At 39.8% G+C, this 26489-nt stretch overlaps 1 protein-coding gene across 5 annotated transcripts in view; it reads left to right on the top strand.

Annotated features, from left to right (window-relative positions):
• PAK3 (p21 (RAC1) activated kinase 3) overlaps positions 1 to 26489 on the top strand; it is a 530673-nt gene that overhangs the window by 113939 nt on the left and 390245 nt on the right. The window lies entirely within an intron of this gene.

Genomic DNA, 26489 nt, shown 5'->3' with positions numbered 1-26489 from the left:
TTTTGTACATACATAAATATGAATCTGTGATTTAAATGGAATCATACTATAGAGACTGATGTGCAACCTGATTTTTTCACTTACAATCTTTTGGAAACATCTTCCCTTATTAGAACACATAGTTCTCCCTCATCCTTTTTTGCAACAACACAGTGTTTTTTTCTGTGGATGTTTTTTTAATTTATCTCATCAATCCCATATTGATGGACATTTAGATCATTGACAAATTTTTGCTGTTACAAGCAGTGTTACATGATGACCTTTTTTTGTTAGCTTGATGAGATGTTGTGCTAGGTGCTGTTTGCTGGCTTCTTTAGATTTCCTGTTTTTTCTGATCTTGTCAATGTTCTAAGTGCTCAAGGACTGCTTCCACTGAAGAAAACTAAATAGGGGACTGCCAACTCCCTACTCATCATGATTTGAGTTTGAAAATCTATACCTTGTCATCTCCCTCCCCCCACACCCTTTACCCTCTGGTAACCACTAAACTATTGTCTGTGTCTATGAGTTTTTGTTTCTCATTTGTTTGTCTTGTTTTTTTGTTGTTTTTGGTTTATATACCACATATCAGTGAAATCATATGGTACTCTGCTTTTTCTGTCTGACTTTTTTCGCTTAGCATGATACTCTCAAGCTCCATCCATGTTGTCACAAATGGTCCTATTTCATCTTTTCTTACAGCCAAATAGTATTCCACAACTTCTTTATCCATTCATCTATCAAAGGACATTTTGGTTGTCTCCATGAGAAACAAAACCTCATAGACACAGACAATAGTTTAGTGGTTACCAGAGTGTAAGGGGGGGTGAGGGATGGGAGATGAGGGTAAGGGGTATCAAATATATGGTGATGGAAGGAGAACTGTCTCTGGGTGGTGAACACACAATGGAATGTATAGATGATGTAATACAGAATTGTACACCTGAAATCTATGTAATTTCACTAACAATTGTCATCCCAATAAATTGAAAAAAAAAGAAGGGGAAGGAGAACTGCCTTGCCTTTGAGCCACTATTCCTTATCACACCCTCAACTCTGTCAAATGGGGCCACTCGGTGGCCCTTGAATAGGCACCACCCTTCTCATCTTCACACCTTTCCTCCTGGTTTGGGGCTTCCTCACTATACAAATACACCTCCCAGGACAAGGTAGGAGCTAATTGCTCTAAACTTTCATAATATTTTAAGAGCCTGGGCTTGAGAGTCAAATCTGTGTTTGAATATCAGAGCTGCACCTGCCTAGCTCTGTGATCTTAGATAAGTCACTTATATGTTCTGGGCCTATTTATCCTCCTCTATAGGATGAACATATATCTGTATAAGACATTTCAAAACACCTAATCCGGTGCCTGGCTGATATGAAGCACTTAATAAATGTTAGCTGCTATTATCACCATCATCATCATGATCATCATGGGTGATCATATTACCTATACCATAGAGTTGTAAAGATTAAATGAGAACATATGTCAAACATCTAACATAGTGCTCAGCATAAATCGAGTGCTAAATAAATGACAGCAAATATTGTCTGTATTTATATCTCTGTATACTTACCTCATTCTCTCTTGTTCCTGTCTTGATCTCCTCCTCTAATTTATAAGCTTTCTCTAGAACACAGGATTCTCTCTCTCTCTCTCTCTCTCTCTCTCTCTCTCTCTCTCTCTCTTCTCTCTCCCTCTCCCTCCTTTCCCCCCCAAAAAAAACATAAAAAAGGTCACCAAATGGTGGTGTGAGGTAAGCCACTGTAAAGTTCCCCTGGAATTTACAACTAATCGAACAACAATAACTCCACATAGGACTCCCTGCACAGGAGACAGGCAAGACGAAGAGGTCCACTACTGAACTCACCTAAAGGTGGGCGAAACGCACGAGCGGGGGAGGTGGGAAGGGAGAAGTGCGGAGACAGAGCCACGTGGATGCAGGACGCAGACATAGCTCAGTGCTCCAAGCTCGCTGCATCCTGGTACTACTGCAGCTGCAGAAGAGGGAAGAACTCAGACTGCTAGGGCTCGGCTTATGGCCCACAGGCCTGATGGGGAAGCATATAACACAGCTGAACACAACGCTCACAGTAGAGAACTCAGAGAAAAGACTGAGGGAAGAAGGCTGTAAACGGTGGTTTAAGCCCTCATTGCTGAGCAGAGAATGGAAGCCTTAGGCACTGAGACTAGCCACCCCGTCCCTAATCTCCCAAGACTCACCCTGCCCCCACCTGCCTGGTGCTAGAAGTGGAACAATAGCAGTGTCAGATCAAAATAACAGAATATTTGCTGTTCTGAGAACTCTGAACCACAGACACAGATTCACAGCCCAACTAGTTTTCGCAAAGAGGAGGGAGTGTGAAAGCAGGACCAGTTGAGGTGGTGGTCACTGCCATTGCTCTTGGCCACCTCTCACAACTCACCCAACCCTTGGACAAAACCTAACTGGGCGAATCCCTGCAGGAGTAAACAGAATTGCTGAAACGTATGGGCTCTGAATCTGGTGCAGCAGAGAAAACACAGTACTACCATTTGAGAGAAAAAAAGTACTGGAAAACAAAAGAAAGACCTCTTTCTATCGACCTGTTGCAGAAGCCACTCCTATAGATGTCTATGAAGAGAAATAGTAAATCAGTAATTGCCATGAATAACCAAGGCAAAAAGAAAGCACAGAAAGAAAGTGAAAAGTCTCCAGAAAAGGAACTTAAATATATGGAAAATATGACACAAAATTCAAGATTGTGGTTCTGACAACACTCAATGAGATGCAAGAAAACACAGGAAGGCAGTTTAATAAACTCAGAAACACAATCAAAGAACATCATGAGCATTTTACGAAAAGATTGAAATTTTAAAAAAGAACCGTATAGAATTTCTGTAGATTAAGAACTCAATAGAAGAAATCAAGAAAGAAATAACCAGCATAGGTAGTAGAAATGACCAGATGGAGGAAAGAATTAGTGACATTGAAGATAGAAACCTGGAAATTATACAGATGGAAGAAGAAAGAGACTTGAGACTTAAAATAAATGGAAGAACTCTACAAGAACTTTTTGATTCCATCAGAAAGAGCATATATGAATAATGGTGGGGCGGGGTAACGGCAACCGCGGAAGCACTCCCTGAGTTCAGCAGTAAGTGGCAGACGCAGCTCCCGGCTTTCAGCAGCTTAGGGATCTCCCGCCCTCCCCCTCCCACACACCCACGGAAGGAGGGCCCTAAGACTCAGGAGTACTGGGCACAGGGCTGGTGGAGCTACTCTCAGCATGCATTTGTGCAGGAAAGGACAGAAACTGCACGGTCTCTCTGAAAATTGTCATCAAGACCCCTCAGCCCCTCGCATTTAAATCTACACTCCCAAATTCACGCTGGGCACCAGGTGACCAGCGCTGCCTGCGCAGTAGGCAGGGAACTCTTTAGCACAGTGGAAGACAACGTAGAGATTACTTGGTGGGCTTAAGCCAAGACTGGTGCTGTTTTCTGTTTTGCTTTGCTTGGTGTTTTTTCTTCTGCTTGTTGTGATTTGCTTTGTTCTGCCTTTATTTCTTTGATATCTTTGCCTATGTTGAGTGTGGTTTGTCGGTTGTATTTTACATGTGAATGTACTTGATTTGTTTTCTTATTTGTTGTTGTTGTTGTACTTGGTAACTTGATTTGTGCTGAAACTGCCCTAACAGGGCCCAGCTTAAGAGGCACAAGATTCAACATATCCAGAAGCAAACTCTGGACCAAACCAGAGTACTACCGGGTTTGACCAACAAGTCACACACCCAGAGGGAATCCTCTGAAGGCACAAGAGCCCATAGAGGCCTAACCTCATTTAAGTGGCCAACCCTCACCCAGCAGAACACCCTGCGGTGGGCAGAGCCAAGTTTCACAACTAGACAGCCTAGGAGTTAAACCCACCTACTCACAAGCAAAAAGCAATTAAAGTTCTTCTTCAACAGGACAATATACTAAACACACGAACCACCTGTGGAGCACATGCAGAGGAGAAGAACGAAGTAGTCCAAGTCAAATATAAAGGACACATACTACATAAGATAACCCAGCAAGAACTAAGAGCTCTAGGGGATCTTCCTAATACATCAAAGCAAACACAGAGAGTCAGTCAGAATGGGGAGACAAAGAAACATGTCCCAAATAAAAGAACAGAAGAAACCTCCACAACTGGAACCAAATGAAGCAGAGGTAACCAACCTGTCAGAGACAGAGTTCAGAACACTGGTGTTAAGAATGTTTAAGGAGCTTAGAGAAGACATAAAGAAGGATATAGAAATCATAAAGAACAACCAGTTAGAACTAAAAAAGGATGTAGAAATCTTAACGAACAACCAGCTAGAACTAAAGAACACAATTACCGAAATTAAGAACTCACTTGAAGGAATGACCAGCAGGTTAGATGAAGCAGAGGATCGAATCGGTGACTTAGAAGACAAGTTAGCAGAGATCACTCAAACTGAAAAACAGAAAGAAAAAAGAATAAAAAACAATGAAGATGGGTTAAGAGACCTCTGGGATAACATCAAGCGCAAAAACATGCGCATCATAGGAATACCAGAAGGCGAAGAGAAAAGCAAGGGATTGAGAACTTATTTGAGGTATGTTCCGAAACCTTCCCTAACCTGATGAAGGAAACCAACATACAAGCCCAGGAAGTGCAGAGAGTTCCAACCAGCGTAAACCTAAACAGGCCCACACCAAGACACATTAGAGTTAAAATGGCAAACCTTAAAGACAAAGAAAGAATCTTAAAAGTAGCAATAGAAAGGCAGAAGGTTAAGTACAAGGGAACTCCCATAAGGCTATCAGATGACTTTTCTACAGAAACATTGAATGCCAGGAGGGAGTGGCATGAGATACTCAAAGTGATGGAACACAAAGGCCTACAACCTAGATTGCTTTATCCAGCAAGGCTATCATTTAAAGTTGATGGAGAGATAAAGAGCTTCCCAGAAAAGAACAAACTGAAAGAATTTATTACAACCAAGCCAGCATTGCAAGAAATATTAAAAGGACTTCTGTAAATAGAAGAAAGATGAAAACAATTTACTACAAATTTAAAAATGGCAATAACTATGTACCTATCAATAAGCACTTGAAATGTAAACGGATTAAATGCTCCAATCAAGAGACATAGGGTGGCTGAGTGGATAAGGAAGCAAGACCCTTGTATATGCTGTATACAAGAGACTCATTTCAGATCAAAAGACACACACAGGCTGAACGTGAAGTGTTGGAGTAACATATTTCATGCAAATGAAAGCGAAAAAAAAAAGCTGGAGTTGCACTACTTATCTCTGAAAAAATAGACTTTAAAATGAAGATCATATTAAAAGACAAAGATGGACACTATATAATAATAAAGGGATCAATCCAACAAGAGGACATAACCCTAGTAAACATCTATGCACCTAACATAGGCGCACCTAAATATATAAAACAGGTACTGATGGACATAAAGACAGAGATCAATAGCAACACTATCATAGTAGGGGACTTCAACTCACCTCTGAGAACAAGGCACAGGTCCTCCAGACAGGAATTCAATATGGAAACAACAGCCTTAAATGATACTTTGGAGCAGTTGGATTTAATTATTTTCAGAGCCTTTCACCCCAATGCTGCAGAATACACGTTCTTCTCAAGTGCACATGGAACATTTTCCAAGATAGATCATATGTTAGGACACAAAACAAGCCTTGATAAATTTAAGAAAATTGAAATCATACCAATTGTCTTCCCTGAGCACAGTGCTATGAAATTAGAAATGAACTACAGGGAAAAAAAAACCAGGAAGACACACCAATTCATGGAAGCTGAATAACATGTTACTAAATAATGAATGGGTCAAGCAGCAGATCAAAGAAGAAATAAAAAGTTATCTCGAGACAAATGAGAATGAGAACACGACGACCCAAAATCTATGGGATGCTGCAAAAGCAGTCTTAAGAGGGAAGTTCATAGCACTGCAGGCCTACCTAAAGAAACAAGAAACATCACTAACGGACAGTTTACCTTCACACTTAAGGGATCTGGAAAAAGAACAGCAAAAGAAGCCCAAAGGGAGCACAAGGAAGGAGATAATAAGGATCAGAGCAGAAATAAATGAAATAGAAACCAGAAAAACAACACAAAAGATCAATGAATCCAAGAGTTGGTTCTTAGAGAAGATAAACAAAATTGACAAACCTTTAGCCAGACTCATTTAAAAAAGGAGAGAGAGGACCCAAATTAATAAAATCAGAAATGAAAGAGGAGAAGTGACAACAGACACCACAGAAGTAAAAAATATTTTAAGAAAGTACTATGAGCAACTATATGCCAACAAATTTGACAACCTTGAAGGAATGGACTATTTTCTAGAGGCGCACAACCTTCCAAGGCTAACTCAAGAAGAAACAGAAAGCCTGAACAGTCTGATTACCACCAGGGATATTGAATCAGTAATCAATAATCTCTCAACAATCAAAAGCCCTGGACCACATGGCTTTACAGGTGAATTTTTCAAAACGTTCAAAAAAGAATTATCACCTATTCTCCTAAAGCTCTTCCAAAAAATCCAGAAGGAAGGAAGATTCCCAAACACTTTTTACGAAGCCACTATCACCCTGATCCCAAAAGCAGACAAAGACACTACAAAAAAAGAAAACTACAGGCCGATATCTCTAATGAACATAGATGCAAAAATTCTCAACAAAATATTATCGAACAGAATTCAGCAATACATTAAAAAGGTCATACAATATGATGAAGTGGGATTCATCCCTGGTATGCAGGGGTGGTTCAACACCCTCAAATCAATTAATGTGATACACCACATTAACAAAATGAAAAATAAAAATCTCATGATCATATGAATAGATGCAGAAAAAGCATTTGATAAAATACAGCAACTTTTTTATGATAAAAACCCTTGAGAAAGTGGGAATAGAGGGATCACATCTTAACATCATAAAGGCCATATATGACAAACCCACAGCTAACATCATACTCAATGGGGAAAAGCTAAAACCATTCCCCCTAAGATCAGGAACAAGACAAGGTTGCCCACTTTCTCCACTTCTATTCAACATAGTGCTGGAAGTTCTAGCCAGAGCAATCGGACAAGAGAAAGAAATAAAATGCATCCAAATTGGTAAGGAGGAAGTAAAATTATCACTATATGCAGATGTTATAATACTATAACCCTAAAGACTCCACCAAGAAACAATTAGAACTGATAGATGAATTTAGTAAAGTAGCAGGATATAAAATTAATATTCAGAAATCAGTTGCATTTGTATATACCAATGATAAAATAGCAGAAGGAGAAATTAAAAAAAAAACAATTCAATTTACAATTGCTCCAAAGACTACAAAATATTTGGGAATAAATCTAACCAAAGATGTAAAAGATCTGTACTCAGAAAATTATATGACACTGAAGAAAGAAATGAAAGGAGACATAAATAGATGGAAACACATTCCATGTTCATGGATAGGAAGAATTAATATAGTTAAAATGTCCATACTGCCTAAGGCAATATACATATTCAACGCAATTCTTATCAAACTGCCAATGACGTTTTTCACAGAAATAGAACATATAATCCTGAAATTTATATGGGACCATAAAAGATCCCGGATAGCCTCATCAATCTTGAGAAATTAGAACAAAGTGGGAGGTATAACGATACCTGATTTCAAACTATACTACAAGGCTACAGTAATCAAAACAGCATGGTACTGGCATAAAAATAGACACATAGATTAATGGAACAGAATAGAGAGTCCAGAAGTAAATCCATGCCTATATGCCCATCTAATCTACGACAATGGAAGAAAGAATGTACGATGGGGTAAAGACAGTCTGTTCAATAAGTGCTGCTGGGAAACCTGGACAGACACATGCAATAAAATGAAGCTGGACCACCTCCTCACACCATATACAAAAATAAATTCAAAATGGCTTAAAGACTTAAATGTCAGATCTGAAACCATAAAATATCTAGAAGAAAATATAGGAAGAAACTTCATGGACATTACCCGGAGTAAGATTTTCACTGATATATCCCCTCGCGCAAGGGAAGTAAGAGAAAAAATAAACATGTGGGATTACATCAAACTAAAAAGTTTTTTCACAGGAAAGGAAACCATTAATAACACAAAAAGGGATCCTACTGAATGGGAAAATATATTTGCCAATGATATATCTGATAAGGGATTAATATCACAAATCTATAAAAAAACTTACTCAACTCCAAAAAAACAAACAACCCAATTAAAAAATGGGCAGAGGACTTGAGGAGACATTTTTCTAAAAAGGACATACAGAAGGCAAGAAGACATGTGAAGAAATGCTCAAGCTCAATAACCATCAGAGAAATGCAAATAAAAACCACAATGAGATACCATCTCACTCCAGTCAAAATGGCTATCATCAATAAATCAACAAACAACACATGCTGGCGTGGATGTGGAGAAAAGTGAACGCTAGTGCACTGTTGGTGGGATTTCAGATTAGTGCAGCCACTATGGAAAACAGTATGGAGGTATCTCAGGAATCTGAAGATAGAACTACCCTATAATACAGTAATTCCACTCCTAGGCATCTACCCGGAGAAATCCAAAACTCCAATTCAAAAATCTGTGTGCACTCCTATGTTTATTGCAGCACTTTACACAATAGCCAAGATATGGAAACAACCGAAATGCCCATCGGTGGATGACTGGATTAAGAACCTGTGGTACATTTATACAATGGAGTATTACGCAGCCATAAAGAAAAAAGAAATCTTATCATTTGCAACAACATGGATGGATGTAGAGAACATTATGTTAAGTGAAATAAGTCAGAAAGAGAAAGACAAGTACCATATGATCTCACTTATATGCGGAATCTAAAGAAGAGAATATGTGTATGAACTAATCAGAAACAGTTTTGGGGACACAAAAAACCGAGAGTTGTTAGATGGGCGGGGGGGGTTGGGGATGGGGGGAAGGGTGAAAGGATTGGGGGGCGGCTGGTGACCACAGGATGGCCTCAAGGTTTTTTGAGAATTACTTTGGGGAACTTATTCAATAGTGTTTGGGGATTTTGTTGGGTGTCCGATGGACATGTGTCCTGTTTGGGAGCCCACCTCAGGGATGCTGTGGATGCCTGGTCATGGCATTGTACACCAGAGGCTGGACATTAATGAATGCCAAGTATAATTTTATGTGTATAATGTGATGGCTCGGTGTGAGGTCGGGGTGGTAGTGGATGGGGGGAGGGGGGTTCACGGTGTGAGGGATGTAAAAATAAAATAAAATAAAATAAAACTAAAAAAAAAAACCTATGACAAACAATACAACATCAATTGGTGATTTGTGGGTCATATCCTAGATGTGTTTGCAAATAGATATATATTTTGTCGATTTCAATTCCTAGCACTGAATTGTGTATTTGAAAGTTGTGGAAAGAGTAGATCTTAAAAGTTCTTATCACAAGAAAAAAATTGTAATTGTAAAAAATACAAGCATACATACATAGATACATACATACACACACATACCTAGCAAATCAAAAGCAAGTATTGATTACTTATTCCTTGCATAAGTTTTGCCCAAGTCGCTCTGTGTGTGGGGGGGTGGGGGTTGGGTGTCAACATAAAAAATAAAATTATAAAGCATTGGAAACCTCTAAACACAGGCATAATTTGTGATCTATGTAACTAATCTCTATACAGAAATCTCTGTATTTAAACCAACAAAATGAATTTCAGAAAAAAATAAAACAAAAGTATTTCCTCCTCTTGCCTTAAGTTTCACTCTGACTAGTCTTCTAAACACTTGGAAGAACTCACAATGAACATGAGACATTGACATTGATACCCTCTAGCCTTCAGGGTCTCTGACAATGATGAATGATAAATCTTTAAATAAATGAGCCTTGACATGTGTATTGCAGGCAGTCTTATTTGTCATGCACATAGCTTCTTTTCCTCAAAAAACGAAAAAGGCAGTTGATTTAAGATATTTTTCTCCAATTCCATTGATATTTCTAAAAAGTCTTGCATGGACAGGGACATGGTTGTAAATTGATACTAGAAGATAAAACCCAGTGAAATATCATCATTGCCAGATGAGGTCAAGGGTTCACAAAACACAGCTGATAGGTACCCAGCGCTTTTCTGCACTGTTACAACTCATACAAAGGGCACTTAATTAGCATGCCTGGCTTATAGATGTTTTAATCACCATAATTCACTGGTTAAATTAAAATTAACAACACTATGCAATTGCTCATGAGTCAAAGAATGGAGCCTATAACCTACAAAACTGCAAACAACAAAAAGAAATAAAACCAGCAAAAGAACCGAAAAAAAAAAAAGACCCCGGATAGCCTCAGCAATCTTGAGAAATAAGAACAAAGTGGGAAGTATAACGATACCTGATTTCAAACTATACTATAAGGCTACAGTAATCAAAACAGCATGGTACTGGCATAAAAATAGACACATAGATCAATGGAACAGAATAGAGAGTCCAGAAGTAAATCCATGCCTATATGCCCATCTAATCTACGACAATGGAAGCAAGAATGTACGATGGGGTAAAGACAGTCTGTTCAATAAGTGCTGTTGGGAAACCTGGACAGACACATGCAAGAAAATGAAGCTGGACCACCTCCTTTCACCATATACAAAAATAAATTCAAAATGGCTTAAAGACTTAAATGTCAGATCTGAAACCATAAAATATCTAGAAGAAAGTATAGGAAGAAACTTCATGGACATTACCCAGAGTAAGTATTTCACTGATATATCCCCTCGGGCAAGGGAAGTAAGAGAAAAAATAAACATGTGGGATTACATCAAACTAAAAAGTTTTTTCACAGGAAAGGAAACCATCAATAACACAAAAAGGGATCCTACTGAATGGGAAAATATATTTGCCAATTATATATCTGATAAGGGATTAATGTCACAAATCTATAAAAAACTTACTCAACTCAACTCCAAAAAAACAAACAACCCAATTAAAAAATGGGCAGAGGACTTGAGGAGACATTTTTCTAAAAAGGACATACAGAAGGTAGGAAGACATATGAAGAAATGCTCAACCTCACTAACCATCAGAGAAATGCAAATAAAAACCACAATGAGATACCACCTCACTTCAGTCAAAATGGCTATCATCAATAAATCAACAAACAACAAATGCTGGCGCGGATGTGGAGAAAAGGGAACGCTAGTGCACTGTTGGTGGGATTTCAGATTAGTGCAGCCACTATGGAAAACAGTATGGAGGTATCTCCGAAATCTGAAAATAGAACTACCCTATGATCCAGTAATTCCACTCCTAGACATCTACCCAGAGAAATCCAAAACTCCCATTCAAAAATTAGTATGCACTCCTATGTTTATTGCAGCACTTTACACAATAGCCAAGATATGGAAACAACCGAAATGCCCATCGGTAGATGACTGGATTAAGAAGCGGTGGTACATTTATACCATGGAATATTACACAGCCATAAAAAAGAAAGAAATCTTATCATTTGCAACAACATGGATGGATCTAGAGAACATTATGTTAAGTGAAATAAGTCAAAAAGACAAAGACAAGTACTATATGATCTCACTTATATGCGGAATCTAAAGAAAAGAATATGTGAATGAACTAATCAGAGACAGTTTTGAGGACAGGAAGAAAAAACCGAGAGTTGTTAGGTGGGCGGGGGGATGGGGTTGGGGATAAGGGGAAAGGTGAAGGGATTAGGAAGCAGCTGTTAACAACAAGATGTCCTCAGTGTTTTTTCAAAATTAATTTGGGGAACTTATTCAATAATGTTGTAAAGATTTTGTTGGGTATCCGATGGACATGCATCCTATTTGGGAGACCACCTCAGAGATAATGTAGATGCCTGATCATGGCATTGTACACCAGAAGCTAAACATTAATGAATGCCAACTATAATTTTATATATATAATGTGATGGCTCGGTGTGAGGTCGGAGGGATAATGGATGGGGGGAGGGGCTTCACAGTGTGAGGGATGTAAATGATAAACGTCTAAGTATCACCTTGTCTTGTACACCTGAAAATAATAATAAAAAAAGACATTGAAAGAAAACAAAAAGAATAATTCACATACCAGAAGGAGAAGAAAGAGAAAAGGGAACAGGGAATATACTCAAACAAATTGTTGATGAGAACTTCCAAAATTGTGGACAGAATTGGATTCTGCAATCCAAGAAGCAAATAAAACACCTAATTATCTCAATCGCAACAGGCCTTTTACAAGGAATATTGTATTGAAGCTGTCTAAAATCAACGACAAAGAAAAAATCCTCAAGGCAGCCAGCGAAAAGAAGACGGTAAACTACAAGGGAAAGCCCATTAGATCATCAGCAGATTTTTCAGCAGAAACTCTACAAGCCAGGAGGGAGTGGAAACAAATATTCAAACTACTGAAAGAGAGAAATTATGAGCCAAGAATAATCTATCCAGTAAAGATATCCTTTAGATATGAAGGAGGAATGAAGACCTTTGCAGACATACAGAAGCTGAGGGTATTTTCTAATACACGACTTGCACTACAAGAAATACTGAAGGAGGATATTCAACCACCATCAACAGGGACAATATGTGCTAACCAAAACATAAAAAGGGGGAATGTAAAGACCTGAAACTGAATATGGGAATGGAGAAATTAACCGTGCAGAAAGAAATGAAATACTATTAATATTACACTTTGTTTTACATAAACTTAAGGGTAATCACTGAAAAAAAATCCAGAATTGAAAAAAATAATAAAAGAAGTAACAGAGGGAAACATCATAGAATACCAGCACACAGAATTAATAGACAACAACAAAAAGGCAAAGAATGAATGGAGACACAGCCTTACCAGAAAACTAAAGATAGAATGACAGGAAATCCATACATATCAATAATCACCCTAATGTAAATTGACTGAACTCACCAATAAAAAGGCACAGAGTAACAGATTGGATGAAAAACTAAACCCAACTATATGCTGTCTCCGAGAGACATATCTCTGCTACAAGGACAAGCATAGACTCAAAGTGAAAGGGTGGGAATAGACACTCCAATCAAATGGTATCCAGAAAAAATCAGGTGTAGCCATAATGATATCAGATGAAACAGACTTCAGGGTGAAAAATATAACAAGAGACAAAGCTGGATATTTCATAATGGTAAAGGGGACAACAAGAAGACATATGTACAACAAGAAAACATAACAGTCATCAATATTGATGCCCCCAGTCAGGGAGCCCTGAAATATACCAAGGAACTATGAATAGAACTAAAGGGAGAAATGGACCAACCTACAATTATACTAGGGTACTTAAATATATCACTGACAATAAATACATGGATAGATCTTCCAAACAGAAATAAATATATGGATAGATCATCCAAACAGAAAATAAATAACGAAATAGCAGCCCTAAATGACACATTAGATGAAATGGACATAATTGACTTCTGTAGAGCACACCATCCTAAAACATCAGACTATACATTCTTTTCTGGTGTACATGGAACATTCTCATGGATAGACCATATATTGGGACATAAAAGCAGCTAAGCAAATTTTTTTTAATTTATTTATTGGGGTGACAATTGTTAATGAAATTACATAATTTCAGGTGTACAATTCTGCATTACATTATCCATAAATCCCATTGTGTGTTCACCACCCAGAGTCAGCCCTCCTTCCATCACCATAAATTTGGTCCCCCTTACCCTCATCTCCCTCCCCCAACCCCCTTTAAACTCTGGTAACCACTAAACTATTGTCTGTGTTTTTGAGTTTTTGATTCTCATTTGTCTTGTTTTTGGTTTATATACCACACATCAGTGAAATCATAGTGTTCTCTGCTTTTTCTGTCTGACTTATTTTGCTTAGCATTATACTCTAAAGATCCATCCTTGTTGTCACAAATGTTCCTATATCATCTTTCCTTAACGCCGAATAGTATTCCATTGCGTATATATACCACACTTCGTTATCCATTCATCTATCGAATGGCATTTTGGTTGTTTCCATGTCTTGGCCACCGTAAACAAAGCTGCAATAAACACTGGAGTGCACGTGTCTCTATAGAGAAATGCTTTTATATTTTTGGGGTAGATACCCAGGAGAGTGATTGCTGGGTCATATGGTAATTCTATTTGTAATTTTTTGAGGAACCTCCACACTGCCTTCCATAGCGGCTGCACCAGTCTGCATTCCCACCAAAAGTGTATGAGGGTTTCTTTTTCTCCACAGCCTCTCCAACACTTGTTGCTATTTATCTTGTTGAGGATAGCCATTCTGACTGGGGTGAGGTGATATCTCATTGTGGTTTTTATTTGCATTTCTCTGATGATTAGTGATGTTGAGCATTTTTTCATATGTCTATATGACATTTGTAAGTCATCTTTGGAGAAATGTCTCTTCAGGTCCTCTGCCCATTTTTCAATTGGGTTGTTTGTTTTGTTGTTGCTGAGTTCATGAGTTACTTGTATATTTTGGATATTAGACCCTTATTGAACGAACTGTTTGCAATAATCTTCTCACATTCAGTTGGTTGACTCTTTATTTTGTCGATGGTTTCTTTTGCTGTGCAGAAACTTTTAAGTTTCATATAGTCCCATTTGTTTATATTAGCTTTTACTTCCATTGCCTTTGGAGTCAAATTCATAAAATGCTCTTTGAACCTAAGGTCCATAAGTTTAGTACCTATGTTTTCTTCAATGCAGTTCATCGTGTCAGGTCTTATGCTTAAGTCTTTGATACATTTTGAATTAATTGTGGTACATGGTGACAGGTAACAGTACAGTTTCATTCTTTTGCACATAGATATCCAATTCTGCCAGCACCATTTATTGAAGAGGCTGTCTTTCCTCCATTGTATGTTTTTAGCTTTTCTGTCAAAAATTATCTGTCAATATTTATGTGGTTTTATTTCTGGGTTCTCATTTCTATTCCATTGGTCTATGTGTCTGTTTTTCTACCAATACCATGCTTATTTGATTATTGTACCCCTGTAGTACAAGCTAAAGTCAGGCAGTGTAATACCTCCAGCACTGTTCTTTTCTCTTAAGTTTGCTTTGGCTATTCAGGGTCTTTTGTGGTTCCAAACAAATCTGACGATTTTTTGCTCTATTTCTTTAAAAAATGTTATTGGGATTTTCATGGGGGTTGCAGTTAATCTGTATATTGCTTTGGGTAATATGGCCATTTTAACTATGTTGATTCTTCCAATCTATGAGCACAGAATGTCTTTCCATTTCTTTGTGTCATCTTCAATTCCTTTCAAAAATATCTTATAGTTTTCAGCATATAAATCCTTCACATCCTTGGTTAAGTTTATTCCTAGGTATTTTATTCTTTTTGCTGAAGTTGCAAAGGGAATTGTTTTTTGTATTTCTTTTTCTGAGATTTCATTGTTAGTACATAGGAATGCAATGGACTTTTGTACGTTGATTTGTAGCCAGCAACTTTACTGTATTCATTGATTGTTTCTAATAGCTTTTTGGTGGAGTCTTTAGGGTTTTCTATATATAGCATCATGTCATCTGCAAAGAGTGACAATTCAAATTCTTCATTCCCAATTTGGATGCCTTTTATTTCCTTCTCTTTCCTGATGGCTCTGGCAAGGACTTCCAACACTATGTTGAAAAGCAGAGGTGATAGGGGACAACCGTGTTGTGTTCCTGAACGTAGAGCAAACTGCTTCACCTTTTAACCATTAATTATGAGATTAGCTGAGGGCTTGTCGTATATGGCTTTTATTGTGTTGAGTTATTTTCCTTCTATACCAATTTTATTAAGTGTTTTAATCATAAATGGATGTTGTATCTTATCAAATGCTTTTTCTGCCTCAATTGATATAATCATATGATTTTTGACCTTTATTATGTTTATGTGATGTATTACATTGATGGATTTGCAGATGTTGCACCATCCTTTTGCCCCAGGAATGAACCCCACTTGATCATGATGAGTAGTCTTTTTTTTTGTTTGTTTTGTTTTGTTTTGTTTTGTTTATTGATCCCTTAGGATTTTATTTTATTTTATTTTTACATCGCTCACACCGTGAACCCCCTGCACCCCTTCCACCACTATCCCGACCTCACACCGAGCCATCACATATACACGTAAAATTATAGTTGGCATTCATTAATGTCCAGCCTCTGGTGTACAATGCCATGACCAGGCATCCACAGCATCCCTGAGGTGGTCTCCCAAACAGGACAGATGTCCATCGGACACCCAACAAAATCCCCAAACACTATTGAATAAGTTCCCCAAAGTAATTCGATGAGTAATCTTTTTAATGCATTGTTGTATTCGATTTGCTAAAATCTTGTTTAGGAGTTTTGCATCAGTATTCATCAGAGATACCGGTCTGTAGTTTTCTTTTTTTGTGTTGTCCTTACCAGGTTTTGGTATCAGGGTAATGTTGGCCTCATAAAATGAGGTGGGGAGTACTGACTCTTCTTCAAATTTTTGGAAGAGTTTTAGCAGGATTTGCATTGGATCCTCTTTGAAGGTTTGGCAGAATTCACTAGTGAAGCCATCTGGTCTCGGACTTTTGCTTTTGGGAAGGTTTTTGATGACTGATTCAATTTCTTTACTGGTGACTGGTCTGTTTAGATTCTCCAGTTCTTCGTGGTTCAGCCTTGGAAGGCTATATGTTTGTAAGAACTTGTCCATTTCTTCTAAGTTATTGAATGTGGTGGCATATAATCCTTCATAGTATTCTTGAATGATCCTTTGTATTTCTGTGGTGTCCGTGATAACTTCCCCTTTCTCATTTCTGATTTTGTTCATTAGTGTCTTCTCTCTTTTTATCTTAGTGAGTCTAGCCAATGGTTTTTCGATTTTATTAATTTTTTCAAAGAACCAGCTCTTTGTCAAATTATTTTTTCTATCGTCTTTTTGTTGTCTATTTCATTAAGCTCTGCTCTGATTTTTGTTATTTCCTTTCTTCTGCTGACATTGGGTTTCACTTGTTCTTCTTTTTCTAGTTCTTTGAGGTGTAACATGAGGATATTTATTTGCGAATTTTCTGGTTTCGTGAAATAGGCCTGTAATGACATAAATTTCCCTCTTAAAACTGCTTTCGCCGCATCCCAAAAATTTTGGTGGGATATATTTTCATTGTCATTTGTTTCTATATATCTTTTGATCTCTCCTGTAATTTCTTCTTTGACCCAGTCGTTCTTTAAAAGTATGTTGTTTAATCTCCATGTATTTGTGTTTTTTCTTGCTTTTTTTTTCGCAGTTGATATCCAATTTCAAAGCCTTGTGATCAGAGAATATGCTTGGTATGATTTCAATTTTCTTAAATTTGCTGAGGCTGCTTTTATGCCCCAATATATGGTCTATCCTTGAGAATGTTCCAGGTACACTCCAAAAGAATGTATAGTGTGATGTTTTAGGATGAAGTGCTCTATATATGTCAATGATGTTCATTTCATCTAATGTGTCATCTAGGGCTGCTATTTCGTTATTTATCTTCTGTTTGGATGATCTATCTACAGCTGTCAATGATGTATTTAAGTCCCCTAGTATAATTGTGTTTTGGTCAATTTCTCCCTTTAGTTCTGTTAGTAGTTGCTTGGTATATTTTGGTGCTCCCTGATTGGGGGCATAAATATTGATGACTGTCATGTCTTCTTGTTGTATAGTCCCCTTTACCATTATGAAATGTCCATCTTTGTCTCTTGTTATCTTTTTCACCCTGAAGTCTGTTTTATCTGATATCATTATAGCTACACCTGATTTTCTCTGGGTACCATTTGCTTGGAGTGCCAATTTCCTCCCTTTCACTTTGAGTCTATGCTTGTCCTTATAACTGACATGTGTCTCTTGTACACAGCACATGGTTGGGTTTAGTTTTTTCATCCAGTCTGCTACTCTGTGCCTTTTTATTGGTGAGTTCAGTCCATTTACATTTAGGGTGATTATTGATACGTGAGTATTTCCTGTCATTCTATCTTCAGTTTTGTGGTACGGCTGTGACTCCATTGTTTTTTATGTCTTTTTGTTGTTGTCTATTATTTCTGTGTGGTGGTATTCTATGATGTTTCCCTCTGTTTCTTCTTTTATTACAGTATATATTTCTGTTCTGGATTTTTTTTTTGAGTGGTTACCCTTAAGATTATGTAAAAGAAAGTTTCATATTTAGAGTATTCCAGTTTCTTCAGCACGCTTACTTTCTCTATTCCCATATTCCAGTTCAGGCCTTTACGCTCCCCCTTTTTATGTTTTGGTTGCCATGAATTGTCCCTCTTGATAGTGGTCGAATAGCCTCCTTTAGTATTTCTTGTAGTGCAGGTCGTGTATTAGAAAATTCCCTCAGCTTCTGCATGTCTGGAAAGGTCTTTATTCCTCCTTAATTACTAAAGGATATCTTTGCTGGATATATTATTCTTGGCTCATGATTTCTCTCTTTCAATAGTTTGAATATTTATTTCCACTCCCTCCTGGCTTGTAGAGTTTCTGCTGAAAAATCTGATGATAATCTAATGGGCTTTCCTTTGTAGGTTACCGTCTTCTTTTCCCTGGCTGCCTTTAGGATTCTTTCTTTGGTGTTAATTTTAGACACTTTCAATACAATATGCCTCGGATGAGGCCTGTTGGGATTGAGGTAATTAGGTGTTCTATTTACTTCTTGGATTCGAGGATCTAGTTCTGTCCACAAATTTGGGAAGTTCTCATTAACAATTTCTTTGAGTATATTCTCTGTTCCCTTCTCTCTTTCTTCTCTTCTGGTATGCCCATTATTCTTATATTGCTCTTTCTGATGTTGTCAGACAGTTCTTGTAGAGTTCTTTCATTTCTTTTAAGTCTCAAGTCTCTTCCTTCTTCCATTGTGTATTTTCCAGGTTTCTATCTTCGATGTTACTGACTCTTTTCTCCATCGGGTCCACTCTACTACTTAAGCTGGTTATTTCATTATTAATTTCTTCTATTGAGGTTTTAATCTCCAGAAATTCCATTTGGTTCTTTTTTATAATTTCAATCTCTTTCGGAAAATGCTCATGTTGTACTTTGATTGCGTTTCTGAGTTCATTAAATTGCCTTTCTGTGTTTTCTTGCATCTCTTTGAGTTTTTTCAGAACTGCAATCTTGAATTCTCTGTCATTTAAGTCACATGTTTCCATATCTTTAAGTTGCTTTTTTGGAGACTTTTCACTTTCTTTATGAGCTGTCTTGTTTCCTTGATTATTCATGGCAATTGCTGATTTATTATTTCTCTTCCTAGACATCTACAGGAGTGGCTTCTGCAACAGGTTGATTGGAAGAGGTCTTTCTTTTGTTTTCCAATACTTGTTGGAAGAATGTTTTATTTTATCTCTGACTGCAGGCTTTTCTTTTCTCTCTGACACAGTAGTACTGTATTTTCTCTGCATTTTTCCAGCTTCTCACACAATGGGGGGATTCCCTGGGAGACGGGTCTCTCCTCTGTTAACAGTTCACCTGGGTCATAGGGTACCACGTCCCTGTGGGGGTGCGGAGAGCTTTTGAAGTTCCAAAGCTCTTTCTGCACCCGATTCAGAGCCCGTATGTTTCCACAGTTCTGTTTACTCCTGCAGGGATTCGCCCAGATAGTTGTGGTCAGGGGTGGGGTGAGTTGTGAGAGGTGGCCCAGTTCAATGGCAGTGACCACCACCACATCCGGTCCTGCTTCCACATCTCCCTCGCCTTGCCGGAACTAGTTGGGCTGCGAATCTGTTTCTGTGGTCCACAGTTCTCAGAACAGCAAAAATCCTGTCCTTTTGATCTAACACTGCTACTTTATCGCTTCTAGCACTAGGCAGGTGGGGGTGGGGCGAGCTCTGGGAGGGTAGGGAGGAGCGGCTAGTCTCAGTGCCTAAGGCTTCCGTTCTCCGCTTGTCAGTGAGGGCTTAAACCACCGTTTTCAGCCTTCTTCACTCAGTCTTTGCTCCGAGGTCTCTGCCGTGAGCATTGGTTTCAGCCGTGTTATATGCTGCCTCCTCAGCCCTGTGGGCCGTAAGCAGAGCCCTAGCAGTCTGAGTTCTTCCCTCTCCCACAGCTGCGGTAGTTCAGGGATGCAGAGAGCTGAAAGCACTGAGCTAGTGTGGGGACAAAACCCTAAAAAGCAGTTTCCAGGCTCTCGGCCTCACATAGAAAGGTGCTGGCTCGGGTAGTAAATGGCCATCAACTGTGATCAGATGCCAGCAGCTGTGGCTAGTTGGCCGTCAGCTGTAACCCGTAGGCCATTGGCCACTAATATAACGGCTGTGGCTACGCTAGCAGAGAGGAAATGGGGGCTAGCAAGAAGATGGTGGCTGGCAAGCGCGGACTGCTGTTAGGCAGATTATGTAGATCCTGCTTCCTGTGTCTCCAGCCCAGCCGCCAGCAAAAATATATTGGTTTGACTCCCCTGTCTATGGCTCCGTGGGTGTTCCTTTTTGGCCTTACCGTGTCCTGCGTTCTTGGGCGGGGAGCGGGAGCAGAGACCCTGCACGACAGCTAGGTTGTGTCCTGCGCCGGTGTCTCCGTCCCAGCACTTCTCTCTTCCTTTCCCCCGCTTGCGCGATTCGCCCACCTGGAGGTTGTTTCAGTATTGGACCTCTTCGTCTTGCCTGTCTGCTGTGCAGGGAGTCCATTGTGGAGTTATTGTTGTTCGATTAGTTGTAAATTCCAGGAGAGCTTTACAGAGGCTCTGTGTGGACAAAACCCCAAAAAACAGTTTCCAGGCTCTCGGCCTCACATAGAAAGGTGCTGGCTCGGGTAGTAAATGGCCATCAACTGTGATCAGATGCCAGCAGCTGTGGCTAGTTGGCCGTCAGCTGTAACCCGTAGGCCATTGGCCACTAATATAACGGCTGTGGCTACGCTAGCAGAAAGGGAATGGGGGCTAGCAAGAAGATGGTGGCTGGCAAGCGCGGACTGCTGTTAGGCAGATTATGTAGATCCTGCTTCCTGTGTCTCCAGCCCAGCCGCCAGCGAGAATATATTGGTTTGATTCCCCTATCTGTGGCTCCGTGGGTGTTCCTTTTTGGCCTTACCGTGTCCTGCGTTCTTGGGCGGGGAGTGGGAGCTGAGACCCTGCACGACAAATGGCGCAGCGAGCAGGGTCCCCTGCGTGACACATGGCGTAGTCGGCAGGATACGGTGCTGGCCAAAGCTTTCCGAAGGGCAGTGGAGCAGTTTGTGCGTATGAAAGCTCAGTCTGAGGAAGACCAGGAGGAGCAGCTGCCGGAGAGCTCGATTCCCGTGGAGGGGTGGAAAGAGGTGGATGGTTCCCCAACCAGCAGAGGCCGGAGAAAGCGGAGAAAGCGAAGGTTGTTGCCGCCCTGTGGGCTGGGAACTGCTTGCTGAGGCAGCCCGGATGCGGGACTTGTCCCAGGAGGAAATGCATGCTGAGTCCTCCGTGGGAGATGAGGGTGAGGTCAAGGTCATCCCTCACCCCCAGGACAGCCCTGGCGAATGACTATGGACTATGGGGAATTGCCTTCTATCCCTGATTTAATGGACGCTTGACTGTTTGGGAACATACCATCATGTAGTGGGACTGGTGGATGTTTGCTTTTGTGTCTTGACTGGCCGCCATTGATAATATGTAAGCACCTTGATGTGAGCCGCTGTTGTTCCAGCACAGTACCCCGAGAGGCCCAGAGAGAGAGTGGCAGTGCCCTGAGAGCCCTGGCTGAGTCCAGGAAGTCTGGCTGTGTCCAGAGAGAGTGGCAGTGCCCTGAGAGCCCTGGCTGTGTCCAGGAAGTCTGGCTGTGTCCAGAGAGAGTGGCAGTGCCCTGAGGCCCTGGCTGTGTCCAGGAAGTCTGGCTGTGTCCAGAGAGAGTGGCAGTGCCCTGAGGCCCTGGCTGAGTCCAGGAAGTCTGGCTGTGTCCAGAGAGAGTGGCAGTGCCCTGAGAAACTCTGGCTGTGCCCGGGGAGACAGGTGGTACCCTAAGAAGCCCAGGAAGTCTGGCTGTGACCAGAAGTACTGTGGTGGTGCCCTGAGAAAAGCTGGCTGTGCCCGGGGAAACAGGTGGTACCCTAAGAATCCCAGGAAGTCTGGCTGTGCCCAGAAGTACTGGTGGTGCCCTGAGAAACCCTGGCTGTGCTCAGAGAGCCTGGCTGTGTTCAGGATAGTGCATTCACCTCCAGGCTCCTTGCACAGGGCCCCTCGCAGAAGACGCTTGTTGCGTAGATTGTGAGGCGAGACCCTGTAGGGGTGGAGTGTGTGGACAAAACCCCAAAAAACAGTTTCCAGGCTCTCGGCCTCACATAGAAAGGTGCTGGCTCGGGTAGTAAATGGCCATCAACTGTGATCAGATGCCAGCAGCTGTGGCTAGTTGGCCGTCAGCTGTAACCCGTAGGCCATTGGCCACTAATATAACGGCTGTGGCTACGCTAGCAGAAAGGGAATGGGGGCTAGCAAGAAGATGGTGGCTGGCAAGCGCGGACTGCTGTTAGGCAGATTATGTAGATCCTGCTTCCTGTGTCTCCAGCCCAGCCGCCAGCGAGAATATATTGGTTTGATTCCCCTATCTGTGGCTCCGTGGGTGTTCCTTTTTGGCCTTACCGTGTCCTGCGTTCTTGGGCGGGGAGTGGGAGCTGAGACCCTGCACGACAAATGGCGCAGCGAGCAGGGTCCCCTGCGTGACAGGCTCACCTCACGCCGCCATTTTGATCCCTTCCCCCCAGCCTCAGCAAATTTAATAAGATTGAAATCATACCAAGCATATACTCCAATCACAAGGCTTTGAAATTGAATATCAACTGCAAAAAGAAAGCAGGAAAAAACACAAATACATGGAGATTAAACAACATACTTTTAAAGAACGTCTGATCAAAGAAGAAATTTTAGAAGAGATACATAGAAACAAATGACAATGAAAATACTTCCTACCGAAATTATTGGGATACAGTGAAAGCAGTTTTAAGAGGGAAATTTGTATCATTACAGGTCTATCTTAAGAAACAAGCAAAATCCCAAATAAATAACCTCATGTTACACCTTAAAGAACCAGAAAAAGAAGGACAAGTGTAACCCAAGGTGAGCAGAAGAAAGAAAATAACTAAAATCAGAGCAGAACTAAATGAAATAGAGAACAAAAAGACAATAGAAAAAAATTAATGTCATAAAGAGCTGGTTCTTTGAAAAGATTCACAAAATTGAAAAATTCTTTACTAGACGCAATAAGATAAGAGAACACATGTGGGGACAAAGCCCCAAAAACCTGTTTCCAGGCTCTGGGCCTCACATAGAGGGTGCTGGCTCGGGTTGTAAATGGCAATCAACTGTGATCAGATGGCCAGCAGCTGTGGCTAGTTGGCCGTCAGCTGTAACCCGTAAGCCATTGGCCACTAATATAACTGCTGTGGCTACGCTAGCAGAAAAAATGGGGGCTAGCAAGAAGATGGTGGCTGGCAAGCACGGACTGCTGTTAGGCAGATTATGTAGATCCTGCTTCCTGTGTCTCCAGCCCAGCCGCCAGCGAGAATATATTGGATTGACTCCCCTATCTATGGCTCCGTGGGTGTTTTTTTTTGGCCTTACCGTGTCCTGTGTTGTTATGATGGGAGTGGGAGCTGAGACCCCATCGGACGCCCTGCACGACAACACACTAATTAACAAAATCAGAAATGAAAAAGTTTAAGTTATCACGATTACTACAGAAATATAAGAGGATCATCCAAGAATACTATGATGGACTAGATGCCACCAAATTCAATAACCTAGAAGAAATAGACAAGTTCTTAGAAACATATAGCCTTCCAATGCTGAACCATGAAGAACTGGAAAATCTAAACAGACCAAGCACCAGTAACAAAATCGAATCATCATCCAAAACCTTCCCAAAAGCAAAAGTCCGGGAACAGATGTGTTCACTAGTGAATTATACCATACCTGCAAAGAGGATCTAATACCAATCCTGCTCAAACGCTTCCAAAAAATTTGAAGAAGAGACAGTATACCTTAACTCATTGTATGAGGCCAACATTACCCTGATACCAAAACCTGGTAAGGACAACACAAAAAAAGAAAACTACAGACCTATATCTCTGATGAATACAGATGCTAAAATCCTAAACAAAATTCTAGAAAATCGAATAAAGCAACATCTTAAAAAGATTATTCACCACAACCATGTGGGGTTCATTCCCGGGGCACAAGGATGATTCAACATGTGCAAATCCATCAATGTGATACATCACATAAACAAAATAAAGGACAAAAATCATATGATTATATCAATTGATGCAGAAAAAGCATTTGACAAGATACAACATCCATTTATGATTAAAACACTTAATAAAATAGGTATAGAGGGAAAATACCTTAACATAATAAAGGCCATATATGACAAGCCCTCAGCTAATCTCTAATAATTAAGGGTGAGAAACTGAAGCCCTTTACTCTAAGTTCAGGAACACGACAGGGCTCTACACTATCACCTCTGCTTTGCAACATAGTGTTGGAAGTCCTTGCCAGAGCAATCTGGCAAGAGAAAGAAATAAAAGGCATCCAAATTGGGAATGAAGATGTTAAATTATCACTTTTGCAGATGATGCTATATATAGAAAACGCTAAAGACTCCACCAGAAAGTTATTAGAGACAATCAATGAATACGGTAACGTTGCTGGCTACAAAATCTAAGTACAAAAGTCCATTGCATTCCTATATACTAACAATGAAATCTCAGAGAAAGGAATACAAAAAAACAATTCGTTTTTCAATTGCAGCAAAAAGAATAAAATACCTAGAAATAAATTTAACCATGAATGTGAAGGATTGAAACTGAATACTGCTGAAAACTATAAGACATTTTTGAAAGAAATTGAAGAAGACACAAAGAAATGGAAAGACATTCTGTGCTCATGGATTGGAAGAATCAACATTGTTAAAATGGCCATATTACCCAAAGCAATATACAGATTCACTGCAACCCCCATCAAAATCCCAATGGCATTTTTTAAAGAAATAGAGCAAAAAATCATCAGTTTTGTTTGGAACCACAAAAGACTCTGAATAGCCAAATCAATCTTAAGATAAAAGAACAATAGTGGAGGTATCACAGTGCTTGACTTTAGCTTGTACTACAGGGCTACAATAATGAAAACAGCATGGTATTGGCAGAAAAACAGACACATAGACCAATGGAATAGAATTGAGAACCAAGAAAGAAAACCACATAAATATGGACAGACAATTTTTGACAAGAAGCTAAAAACATACAATGGAGCAAAGACAGCCTCTTCAATAAATGGTGCTGGGAGAATTGGTTAGCCACGTGCAAAAGAATGAAACTGTACTGTTACCTGTCACCATGTACCACAATTAATTCAAAATGGATCAAAGACTTAATCATAAGATCTGACACAATAAACTGCATAGAAGAAAACTTAGGCACTAAACTTATGGACCTTGGGTTCAAAGAGCATTTTATGAATTTGACTCCTAAGCCTATGGAAGTAAATCCTAAAATAAACGAATGGGACTATATGAAACTTAAAAGCTTTTGCACATATGGTACTTGTCTTTCTCTTTCTGACTTATTTCACTTAACATAATGTTCTCTAGATCCATCCATGTTGCTGCAAATGATAAGATTTCTTTCTTCTTTATGGCTGCGTAATACTCCATTGTATAAATGTACCACAGCTTCTTAATCCAGTCATCTACCGATGGGCATTTTGGTTGTTTCCATATCTTGGCTATTGTGTAAAGTGCTGCAATAAACATAGGAGTGCATACAGATTTTTGAATTGGAGTTTTGGATTTCTCCGGGTAGATGCCTAGGAGTGGAATTACTGGATCATAGGGTAGTTCCATTTTCAGATTCGTGAGATACCTCCATACTGTTTTCCATAGTGGCTGCACTAATCTGCAGTCCCACGATCTCACTTATATATGGAATCTAAAGAAAAGACTATGTGAATGAACTAATCAGAGTCAGTTTTGGGGACGCAGAGAAAAAACCGAGAGTGGTTAGATGGGTATGTGGGAGGGGGTTGGGGATAAGGGGAAAGGTGAAGGGATTTGGAAGCAGCTGGTAACCACAAGATGGCCTCAGGGTTTTTCTTTTGAAAATTAATTTGGGGAAGGTATTCTATAATGTTGTAAAGATTTTGTTGGGTATCCGATGGACATGCGTCCTATTTGGGAGACCACCTCAGGGATACTGTGGATACCTGATCATGGCATTGTACATCAGAAGCTAAACATTAATGAATGCCAACTATAATTTTATATATATAATGTGATGGTTCAGTGTGAGGTCGGAGGGATAGTGGATGGGGGGAGGGGGGTTCACAGTATGAGGGATATAAATGATGAACGTCTAAGTATTACCTTGTTTTGTACACCTGAAACTAATAAATAAATTAATTAATAAAAAAAAAAAAGAAAGCTTTTGCACAAACAAAAGAAACCATCGACAAAATAAAGAGACAACCAACTGAATGGGAGAAGATTTTTGCAAATATTGCGTCCGATAATGGGCTTATATCCAAAATATACAAGGAACTTATGAAACTCAG

The sequence above is a fragment of the Rhinolophus hipposideros genome (assembly GCF_964194185.1).
Source record: "Rhinolophus hipposideros genome assembly, chromosome: X".
NCBI lineage: Eukaryota > Metazoa > Chordata > Mammalia > Chiroptera > Rhinolophidae > Rhinolophus > Rhinolophus hipposideros.
Note: the sequence above shows the minus strand (reverse complement) of the source record. Positions and strands in the feature narration are given on the sequence as shown.